Source organism: Ovis canadensis, chromosome 8, assembly GCF_042477335.2.
Source record: "Ovis canadensis isolate MfBH-ARS-UI-01 breed Bighorn chromosome 8, ARS-UI_OviCan_v2, whole genome shotgun sequence".
Lineage (NCBI taxonomy): Eukaryota > Metazoa > Chordata > Mammalia > Artiodactyla > Bovidae > Ovis > Ovis canadensis.
Genome location: NC_091252.1, coordinates 13,250,967 through 13,263,617, shown reverse-complemented (window position 1 = coordinate 13,263,617; position 12,651 = coordinate 13,250,967).

Below are 12,651 nucleotides of genomic sequence, written 5' to 3'. Positions count from 1 at the left end.
TTATGTAAAACATATAATTTCTAAAAATTTTCCCAGTCTAGAGAAGTCTTCTGCTGAAGCAGAAGTTCTGCTGTACTTCTAGGAATATAGTGAGAAAAGTAGTTGATTATCTATTTTTGTTGCTTATTATGAGTGAATGATTACAGTTGAATTTATGGATATTATTTAATTAAAAAACCAAAATGTCCAGTTGAAAGAAGCCTTAAGAAGCTATCAAAACAAGTTTGAATTAAATTTTGAGAAAGGAAACTATGCATACATATTTGCTTTAAATAAATAATCTGCTTAAAATATTCAGTGACACAATTTGGAAAGGTCAGTTCTGCACATCCTGCTTAAATCGTCCCAGAAAACACACCGAAACATTAGTGGTGTTTAAAATCTTCAAGATTGTATCTTTACAAATTAATCCCAGTTTGATTGCAAGTTAATCATTTTCAGTGCCTTATTGATCTTTATTTAGAAGTTAATATCATAAACAAGTTTCAACTCTCAGGCTGCATTTAATGCCCACTGACATATCCTGTGCAGATCTCCACATTAGCACACTTCCTAATAATAAAGGATGTTTTATTTACAAGTTTGTGAGCTCACCGAGATCCTACCGGTCCAATGGGTTCATAAAAGGCATGCATTGAGGAAATTTTTGTGCAGTGGACCTGAGCTGAATACACTTGAGATTTTCTGTGTGTCCATGATCTTGACAGTCCTTCAGAAATGAATATTTTTAAAACATTTTAGAACTATGTTATAGAAAGGCAGGGTTATAGTCATTGAAATATAAACCACCACTTCACATGCAATTCAGTATTTATTGAGCTGTCACTATACTTATTTTTATTTTTACCAATTCTCCTTCAGTTTCATATGAGTTAAACATTATGATGCTGCTATCTTACAAAAAATATAAAAATGAAAATAAATTGTACCTTTTCTGAAGGTAAATAACATATTCAAAGTTGATATTGCATAATGCAAAAAATTGCTATGTATATAACATTAAAAAAAAAGACTCAGTGTGGGGAGTACTATGTAGACAAATCAGTGATAAACAGTATTATTCTGAAAGCAGTGTTTTTTAAACAAATGAAAATATTGGCACTGACTGATTTCCTTGCCTTAAAAATAGTAGTATCTTGAAATAGACCAAGGAAGTATCAAGTAATCTCTGACCAGGAAGTATCTAATTAAATATATGTCAGAGTTAAATATTATCCTTCAGTTAATAATAAACGTGAGCCTGAAGTGAACAAAGCCTTAAATGGATTCACAGAGTAATAAGCGGGGTTCACTCACTTATGCTTTGTCGAGTATACTGAATGGTCGCTGTATCAGTCAGCCTTTGCTGCAACCAACACAATCTCAGTGGCATATAGCAAAAAGCATTCACTTTTCTTCCTGTCAAGTATGTAGGTTGCCTGGGACAACTCTAATTCAGGCTGCTAGTAAATTCAGGTCTGCTCTACGTGTCTCATTCCAGGGGTCAAAATGAAGGGCCAGTGGCTACCCGGGGGTACATTCTCCTTGAGGTCAGAAACCTGCTGTGTTTCCTAAAGCCTCGGCCCAGAACTGGCACCCTGCTGCTTCTGCCACGGTTCCATTAGATGTAAAAGTTCAGATGACCAAGTGTAGCGTCAGTAGGGCAGGATGAGTGGTCTGAACGTGGATGCACAGGCCGTGAACGTTTGCTGAACAGCAATCAAATAACCTGAATCGTCTATTGCACTTATTAGTAATTCAAAATGATGCATTAAAAAGGGTTGGTAGCTTAATAAGAGGCGTGTGGAAGGCTTCTGAGATTCTGGTAATGCTCTGTTTTTCACCTGAGTGGGTGGCAGTTGCTCAGGTGGGTTCATTGGTGCTAATTCTTTGAGTTATGCATTCATTTATGGCCTTGTACTTTTTCTGTAAGTTTGTAAGACTTAAAAATAGAAGCTTGTATCTTTTAAAAAGAAAAAATAATCTGAGACATTTTCAACATTTTTTTTTAGCTTTCTAAAGTTTTAGTTACTTTCCCTTAGAAGAGTCAGATTGAAATAAATGGCATGATTCTTGAAATCTTTTGTTAAAAAATTGCTGTGAGAAAACTTAGGTCTTTTCAAAGAAATATATCCCTAAGATGAAATAAATATTATATTTGCACATTTATTAATAAAGTGAAGATAGGCTGGCTAAGTTAATTAACTCAAGCAAATTCTAAAAAAATGTCTAAGGTCATTTCTGGGTACAAACAAAATTTTTAATTTTGCGCTTGGACATTTTAAAACAAATGTCTGTACGTTGTGTGTTCCACTGCACTCACAACTTCAACTTTCCCCCGAAGAGGCATCTACTAACCTGGATTTCTAGTTTAATAATTTTCTGACTTTTCTATGTTTTCATATATATGAGTTCCTATGCAATGTAATTTTAGCTTGAATGTTAACATGAAAGAAACAGCATCTTATACTGTAAATTCTCCTGATACATGTGTTCAGCTCACAGTAGTGTTTTTTAGATTCATCCGTGTTGTTACATGTGGATGGAATTCATTTTCACTGTTGTGTGAAATAACGTGATATGAGTAACCACAGTTTATCCATTCGACTGTCAGTGAACATTTGAGCTTTTCCCTGTCTATGCTATTGTGAATAGTATTATTATAAGTATTATTATTTACATGTTTCCAAGTCCATTTTTACACAAAAATGTTTCCAGAGTATTAATCTGAGAGCAGAACTGTGGCTTCCTAGATTATCAATATTCAGGTTTCCTAGACAATACAAAATTGTTTACCCAAGTGGCTGTTTCAGTATAAACTCCTACAACAAAGTATTCTCTGATTACTAATAAGGTTGAAAGTCTTTTCATGTCTGTCATTCATATTTTATTAGATTTCTTGTATACTTTGCCCATTCTAAAAATTAAATAAAAGTCTGTGGAGAAATATATTGGTCATGCAAGATAATCTTGCCAATAGCAAAATGAAAATAATCAGAAAACATCCTGCCTCAACATATACTCCACACATTCCAAAGTTCAACGTCATCTTTGAATCAGTGATACATTGTCAAACAAAAATTTGAGAATTCAAAAAACAATTTTCATAATTTATGCAACATGGATATATCAATGTATGCAAGTTGTCACTAGATAAAATTTTACTCTTTTGTGCATAAAAGAAGTGCATAAAGTTAAAACATTGGTGTTATTCAAACTGTGGATGATAATATCAAGGTGGTGGCTTTCAAGGAGCATTTTAAAAAAGAATAAAACAGAAATTATCATAATGCATCCCCGCAGAGTATAAGAATTGTTTCCTCCTGAAACTTTCCAGTTTTGTTTGTGTGTTTGTGTGACAAATTCAGGTGGCAGGCAAGGGGTGGGGGAAGGGGGCAGGGGCAGGGAGGCAATGTATAGAGAACTGGACTTTATACAGAGTCAAAATCTAAAATACATTTGTCTGTGATGTCACTGTCGAAAAACCTGCGAAGAAAAGAAACGTCTGACATCCGCTGCCTCTTGCAGAAGGAGTATAGTCTCTAGTCCATGAACCTAGTCTTGCCTGGGGCTTTGGTAGGTTACTTGGCAACTTGAAGAAATCGTGACTAGTGCTGTGTCTAGAGAATAACTTCTCCCCAGAGTTATTGTGGTTATCCTATTTATAGCCAAGTCTCCAGTGAGTGAACGATAAAAACAACTAAAGGACTGTTATTATAAAGTGTTAATTAGTACTTCAGACATGGCTGATGACAGCAGCAGTTTATTCTAAAGCCTAAATGAACAGCAGGTTAGAGAAGTAGCAACAATGAACAGTTGGATGACTGGTCACGTCAGTATTTGCTATGTTGTTCTTTTCACCCTTTGTGTGTTGCTGGTGTCTTGCTCTCTTGTTTTCCACATTGTATAAGTTTAATGTGTACAGTGTGATGATTAAAAACGCACACACATTTAAAAATTTTTATTGAAGAGTTGATTCACGATGTGCTAGTTTCAAATGTACAGTAAAGGAAATCAGGCATGCACACATCCACTCTCTTATTCTTTCCACATATAGGCTATTACAGAGTACTGAGTGGGGTTCCTGGTACTGTACAGTAGGTCCTTATTAGTTATCTATTTTATATACATAGTAGGGTATATATGGAGAAGGAAATGGCAGCCCACTCCCGTGTTCTTGCCTGGAGAATCCCAGGGACAGGGGAGCCTGGTGGGCTGCCACCTATGGGGTTGCACAGAGTCGGACACTGAAGCGACTTAGCAGCAGCAGCAGCAGCAGCAGCAGCAGGGTATATATGTCAATCCAATCTCCCAGTTTGTCCTCCCCCTCCCCTCACCCCCTGGTAACCATGTTTGTCTTCTACCTCTGTGACTTTATTTCCATTTTGTAGGTAAATTCATCTGTATCCTTTTTTAGATTCCACATGTGTTGTTAAGTCACCCAGTCGTGTCCAACACTTGGCGACCCCATGGACTGCAGCACACCAGGCTTCCCTGTCCCTCACCATTTCCTGAAGATTGCCCAAGTTCACGTCCGTTGCATCAGTGATGCCATCCAGCCATCTCATCCTCTGACATCCTGATATCCTTCTGCCCTCAATCTTCCCAGCATCCAGGACTTTTCCAATGAGTCAGCTGTTTGCATCAGATGACCAAAATACTGGAGTTTCAGCTTCAGCATCAGTCCTTCCAATGAGTATTCAGGGTTGATCCCTTAAGATTGACTGGTTTGATCCCCTTGCTGTCCAAGGGACTCTCAGGAGTCTTCCCCAGCACCACAGTTTGAAGGCATCAGCTCTTTGATGCTCTGCCTTCTTTGCGGTCCAGCTCTCGCAACCATACATGAGCACGGGGAAGACCACAGCCTTGACGAGACGCACCTTTGTTGACAGAGTGCTTTTCAACACGCTGTCTAGGTTTGCCATGGCTTTCACATGAAGAAGATGCCAAACGTAAGCAATATCGTATGTTTGTCTCTCTGTATCCGACTTACTTCATTCCGTACAACAGTGCCTTTATCATGTGGTCGCTCCTGCCTCCCTCTGCTTCAGTCTGTTTCTCTGAACACGCCTCGTTTTTATTCCATCCTCCTTCCCAAATTCAGTATTGATTTTTCATAGTGACTTGTCATACATTCTGATACCTTTTCTCTAGGATTCTCTCAGGGATTCGTTTTTTACTTTTATATAAGCTTTGGGATTTTAAATCTATCTAAAACAACACTACCAGTATTATGTAACATTGACTAGTAGTTCAATTTTGAGAGAGCTGACGTTTTCACAGTGTAATACCTTCCCGTCTGAGGACATGATCATGTTTCCATCCCTTCAGCACTTATTCTGTGGCTGTCGATGAAACCGTGTAGTTTTCTGTCAGGCTGTATGCCTTTTCTTGCTTAATTTACTCCGAAATATTTTATAGCTCTTGGTCATTACTGGAATAATTTTCCCCCACATTTCTTTTCTAGATTCTCATTGTGCATTTATCCAGGCAATGGACCAGTTCTTTTTTTAAATGTCAAAAAATATTCTTTATACTGAGTTTATACCAGATATCTCATATTCTTGTCTTTTTACATGTTTTGAGTGCAAAAACAATGTTTAAAAGTTTGAGAGCCATCTAGTTTCTCAGTATAAATTTTAGTTTTTTGTGTTTCATCATTGAATATATTAGGAATTTGTATTTTAACAGATTTCTCAATTCGCATTTAAAGACTGTTATGAATGACTGAATTTTTATACAGTCCCATAAATTTCTCCCTTTAAGTTTTGATGTAATAATTAAGTTGATATATTTTCTGATATTGAACATCCTTGAACTTGGTCATAGGATATCACTTGTTTGTTATTGCTGGATTCTAATGATCAATATTTTATTTAAATTTTGTCAATCTTGAAGCACAAATTGCACTTCCTTAGTGTTGCTTTTTAATACAGTCTTCACTGGAACTTTTTAATTAAAGGTATGCTGGCCTCATAAATGAGTTGGGAGTTTTTCACCCATTTTTATGGCCTATATTGTTTAAATAACCTCAGATTTAACTGTTTAAAAATTCAGATCCAAGAATTGATAAGGTATTTGTGCAATGTAACAGTGGCTCTGTAATACCTTGCCAGCATCTAACTGTACATAATATAATCAAGTTGTCTACTTCCTGAATCCATTCTAATATACTCTAACTCTCCAAGACCTGTTTCCTTCAAGCTTTCAAATTTGTGGTCATAGAATTACACATTAAAGTCCCTTTTTAAAGCCTTTCTGTATCTGTGATATCTTTCCTTTTCCTTTTTTACTTTTTTTCATTTTACCTTGATCAGGCTCAGAGTTTATCTGAGATAAGAAAAGATAAATTATTATCTTTTCCAAAAATCCAGATTTGGGTAGGTTTTGTGTATGGAACAACAGACTGGTTCCAATTCGAAAAAGGAGCATGTCAAGACTGTATATTGTCACCCTGCTTATGACACCACCCTTATGGCAGAAAGTGAAGAGGAACTAAGCCTCTTGATGAAAGTGAAAGAGGAGTGAAAAAGTTGACTTAAAACTCAACATTCAGAAAACTAAGATCATGGCATCCAGTCCCATCACTTCATGGTGAATAGATGGGGAAACAATGGAAACAGTGACAGATTTGGGGGGGTTCCAAAATCACTGCAGATGGTGACTTCACCCATGAAATTAAAAGATGCTTACTCCTTGGAAGAAAAGTTATGACCAGCCTAGACGGCATATTCGAAAGCAGAGACATTACTTTGCCAACAAAGGTCCATCTAGTCAAGGCTATGGTTTTTCCAGTAATCATGTATGGATGTGAGTTGGACTGTAAAGAAAGCTGAGCACTGAAGAATTGATGCTTTTGAACTGTGATATTGGAGAAGACTCTTGAGAGTCCCTTGGACTGCAAGGAGATCCAACCAGTCCATCCTAAAGGAAATCAGTCCTGAATATGCATGGAACGACTGATGCTGAAGCTGAAACTGAAACTCCAATACTTTGGCCACCTGCTGTGAAGAACTGACTCATTGGAAAAGACCCTCTTGCTGGGAAAGATTGAAGGCAGGAGGAGAAGGGGATGACAGAGGATGAGATGGTTGGATGGCATCACCGACTCAATGGACATGAATTTGAGTAAGATCTGGGAGTTGGTGATGGATAGGGAGGCCTGGCATGCTGCAGTCCAAGGGATCACAAAGAGTTGGGCAAGACTGAGCGACTGAACTGAACTAAACCGTGCCAAGGAATGGTAGTGCAATAGAGTTAGTTCTAGCTCATTAATTTTCATTTTCCTTAATTTCCTCTGCCATAGTTTTTTGAGAAAATATTATTGTTCTGTTCTTATCTTCTAACATGTTTTAAATACCCTTATTTTTCATTCTTCTGTGTAATAATGGAAGGGATTAAATCTATAAACTTCCTTTGGGTTCAGCTGTCACTGTGCTTTATAGCTGTGTGTGTGCTTAGTCATGTTCGATTTTTTGCAACCCTATGGACTGCAGCCCACCAGGTTCCTTTGTCCATGGGATTTCCCAGGGACCAAACCCGAGTCTCTTGCATCTCCTTCACTGGCAGGCAGATTCTTTACCACTAGCACCAGTTGGGAAGCCCCAGATAGTTACTAGAGTTGTTAGATATATTATGTCTTATAGTTAGTAGGTATAAATGAAGTAATTGCGTGTGTGTGTGTGTGTGCGTGTGTGCGTGCATGTACATGTGCACACATGGGCTCGACTTCATCCAGCTCTCTGCAACCCCATGGACTATAGCCCACCGAGCTCCTCTGTCCATGAGATTATCCAGGCAGGAATACTGGAGTGGGTTGCCATTTCCTCCCCCAGGGGATCTTCCCAGCCCAGGGATCGAACCCACATCTCCTGCACTGACAGGTGAATTCTTCACCACTGAGCCACCTGAAAAGCCCCATAAATAGAGTAATGAGACCACTTAAAGAAAAAAATGGAAATTTCATAAATTATTGTTATAGTAATTATATGACAAAGATGGAAATTCATTTTAATGCTAAAAAGTTTTTATAAATAATGCTGGCACAAATGGCTATTTGAAGAATATAAATTTAATAATATAACATCCATATCTTTTTGCCATATACAGAAATGAGTTCCACAGTTTTATTACTTAAATTTTCAAAAAATCTTGAAAGATACATGTGACTGTGTATACTATCAGGATTCAAGAAGGAGCTTCTTAACTAAGATTTTAAACTCAGAAAATACATTAAAATGTTGGTATGAAGCACCTCCCTGGCAGTCCAGTGGTTGAGACTCTACGCTTCCAGTGCAGGGGGTGCATGTTCAATCCCCATTTTGAACCACATGCCACAGGGCTCAGCCAACAAAAAACTGGTATGAAAAATATGTAAACAAGGCTACAAATAGTAATCATGAAAGACACACTTATAAAACAGATGACAATGTAATATGCAGAAAGCTTAAATGTTAATAGAAAAAACCTACTAATACAATGGAAAAGTAAACAAATGAAAAGCACAGCTGTCATGAAAAAAATGCTCAAATTTAAACTGGAGCTCAGGGAAATGCAAATCAAAATAATAGTGCAAACAGCTTCATGTTCACAAGGCTTGCAAAATAAAACAGCTAGAATACTTACTGCTGCTGGGGATGCAGAAAAAAATGTATTTTAATAAATTTCTGGTGGAAACATAAATTCTTACATTCCTTTAGGAAATAAGTAGAAAATATTTATAAAATTTAAAACTATCGGGGATCTTTGATCCTACAATCCCTAGGAATCCACTCCAAAGAGCAAAAACTATCAGTGTATTAACAAACAAACAGGGAAATATATTACATGCTCATGGAAATAAAGGGAAAGCCCATCAGTAGTGTGGTGGTCATGGAAGCGGCTAAAAATATTCCATTTTGGAATTATGGTAAGAGTGAACTTCTTTGTTCATGTTGAAATTAGGAGTGTCACCTAGCATGTTCGGGCCAGGGCAGTGAGGGTGGAAGTGACGCACCCCTCTGGGTAGAAGCTTTCGGTTCACGTGCTGCTCGTCATCAGGCTTCCTTCCTACTCTGTTGTGGCCGTGAAAGCTCGTATCAGCCTGGAGCTTCCTGTCTGGGTAGCCAAGAAACTGGGACAGAACTCCCTTGCCTTCCTCTTTTGGACATGTAGCCTGACCAAAGGGAGAAAGCTTTTGGACAGAGTAAGCCACTGAGATTTTGGAATTGTTACTACAACATAACCAAGCCTATCCAGACTGCTAGAGTTAAGACAATGGCTAAATTAGAGTCCATCACTGGTGGGTCAGATGGTAAAGAATCTGCCTTCAGTACAAGAGACCCAGGTTTTATCCCTGGGTTTGGAAGACCCCCTGGAGAAGGAAACAGCAACCCCTCCAGTATTTTTCCCTTGAGAACGCCATGACGAAGAGCCTGGTGGGCTACAGTTCACAGGGTTGCAGAGTTGGACAGGACTGAGTGACCAGCACTTTCACTTTCTTTCTATAACTCACTTTGACCTTGATTATACTAGGTGGCTTGGATTGATTTTCACAAGTTATTGCTGAAAAACAGAAGATGCTTTAAAAGTTTATAGTTATCCCAGTTTTTATAAAAAACACATTTAATACTTCTTTATACATATTCTATAGAGATTATATGAGTATGGAGAATATACGAAAAATACCAAGTTGTTAAATGAGGCTATAAAAGATAAATCTAGATTTGACCATTTTTTTTAAAAGCTATGTGGTATGATCACATGCCTCCGAGATAGTCACATTTAACTGTAATCACACATAAAGTATTATTGAGTAGATATCATCAAATAATTTCATATAGTAGTTTGCTGAATCTAGGACGCTTCGATGCTTGGTGCTCTCTTGGTCTTACCTGCTTCAAGAGGTTTTCACAGATATGGCTGCAAATGCTAAATAAGAAACACCTCAGTGGTTCTCGAACTGTGGTCTTCCATGGCTTGTTAGAAATGAGAATGTGCAGGCTCAATTGAAGACAATCCTGAATCAGAAATTGAGGATGAGGCCCAGTAATATGTGTTTTATCGAGCTTTGCAGGTGATTCCAATGCAATGCAAACTCATTCCTTGTTCAGTAAGATGAAGCCTTAATTCAGAGGTTAAAATGTGAAAAAAAAAAAAAAAAGTCCATCTTAGAAATAAGGTATCTTTTAAAAATAAGGACATTGCATTAATTTTCATCTTCTTTTATCTAGCCGGGCTGACCTAGCCTCTAGGGTAGATGGTGCCGAGCTTTGCTGGAGAAACTATGTCTTTGGACCTGTTGGTTCTTCTGTCAAGTGGGAGTAATAATGGTACATAGCTCATAGTCATTGTAAATAAATGAACTCATACATTTAAAGTTTGGAACAATGTTTGGCATATAGTGCACACTCGAACAAGGCCGTCATCGTTTAGCACAGGTTACACATCTCCCTGCCTCATGGACTTTGCAGCCTGCAAGCACGATTCTTCTGCCCTCCCATACTTCATGTCCACCAGTAGTTCAAATGTCACAACTTCAGGGAAGATGTCCCCAACCTCCCCAGATTAGCCTTCATACAATTTATGCTTTTCCTGCATCGCACTTATTTAAAATTATTTATTCATGAGGCTGATTAACAGATGTCTTTCCATTATACTATAAGGGGGGGAAGATGGTATCTGTTTGGCTCCCTGTTTTAAACCCTGAGTACCTAGTACAAAAGTAGGTACTCAGAGCATTTCTTCTGTATTTAAGGATCAATTTCTTTTCATCTCTGGGCTTCCCTGATGGCTCAGACAGTAAAAAATCTGCCTGCAAAGCAAGAAACCCAGGTTTGATACCTGGTTGGGAAGACCACCTGGAGAAAGAAATGGCAACCCACTCCAGTATTCTTGCTTGGAGAACTCCATGGACAGAGGAGCCTGGCAGGCTACAGTCCATGGGGTGGCAAAGACTCAGACACGAGTGACTAACACTTTCTTTTCATCTGATTTGTTCTGGATCAAATCCTCTGCTATCAACATGTATAAAGCTAATTATGATAAATGTAGTAAGTTTTATAACAAGCTTTAAACAACTAATATTCAGTTATTTCAGGGATTAAACATATGGAAACTATGTTAAATCAATAAAGAGTACTTCTTTGCAGATTTCTTCAGAAGGAAAAAAAAATGTTCCTAGCTATAAAGTTTGTGGGTTTCAATTTAATTCTAAATTAGAGGCTGATGGAATGGAAATTAGGGGAGGCATAAGCTTGCAGTTAAGTGATTCAGATGTAACAAGGAAGAGTCTCCAGATAACCATTCAGCTCACTTTCATCTTTTTACACAATCTCTACTTGTGTATGAATGAGTTTAGGAAGTTTGATGACTTATAAAAATTAGTATCATCAAATCTGTTTTCTCTAGAAGAATCCACTTTATATATAAAGAGTTAGGTCTGTAATTTTTAATTAATTATAAAAGAATGATTCGCATGAAACTTCATTTCCCCCAGAATGATTCACATGAAACTTCATTTCCCCAAGACATTAGTCATTTATTTTTAAGTTTCCAAATGGTATACCCAAGTATTAATAAAATAAAATATAAAAAAATAACCAGCCTCAGATAAGTCTCAAAAACAACTCCTCATAAAGTTCAGTTCACAAACACCCCAAAGAGTTAATTCTGTCTTCTGATGGCTAGTATTTATAAGGAAGTTTAGAGAACCAGTGCGGGAAAAGAGAAAGAGGATATGGTTAAATTCTGAATTTAGTATACTGTGTTCTGTATTTCCCTTGTTTAATCATTCTGCATATTGGCTCCAAGAAGCCTGCCTAATTTGTTTTAAAATTTTTCTAAACTTATTCAACCAGAGAACTTATATCTCTCAAAACTAGAGTCAGCAAAAACACTTTTGAGAATTGTTAGTCTGACTGCATTCTACAGATTGACAAGTTCAGAATCCTAGTTAAAATACTAAACAACCCTGGTTATAGTGACCCGTAACTCCTGGTGGACCATTAAGAGTTCACAAATCATCCATTTAATAAATCCACTTTAGAATCCTATCAAGAGTTGACATTCTTGTAATTTGCAGAATTTACTTTCTGCCTTTTGAAAAACAAGGTATCAGCTGGGCTCTAACCTTTGAGTACCTTAATTTCTTTATAATTCTGCAAAGTTTAGTAACAGGAATTTATTAACTTTACCTATCAAGTTCTTAATGAGAACTTGGGAGGTAGGTGTAAAGTGGTATCTTAAAGCATCTGAGAGAAGAAAATGCAGACAAGCCTTTACCTTTGGGACCAGCAACTTGAAAGACGTCAGGGACATATGTCGACCCTTTTTACATCAGTGGAGGTGACTACTAGAATTACTTGAGGAACTGTCTGAAAGTACATGGCACCACTGGGGTAAAGAGCCTAGATATGAGTATTCAGAAAAGCTCCCCAGATGATTCTGATGCACGTTTCTAGAAAATCCTTGTTTTGGATAATATGTTCCTCGCTATAATCTATAGTAAGTATGGCATGACTTGAGGTAAAGATAGCGAAGGCCTCTAAGCTTTTAACTTTTTTCTGTTTCAGACTATGGGGTCTGTGGTACTTTCCTCTAAGTACACTGCACTCTGATATCCTTAATAGTTCAGGGCATTCTACCATTATTTCTTCATCTGGCTTTTCAGAATTAAGATGGGAGACCTATTTC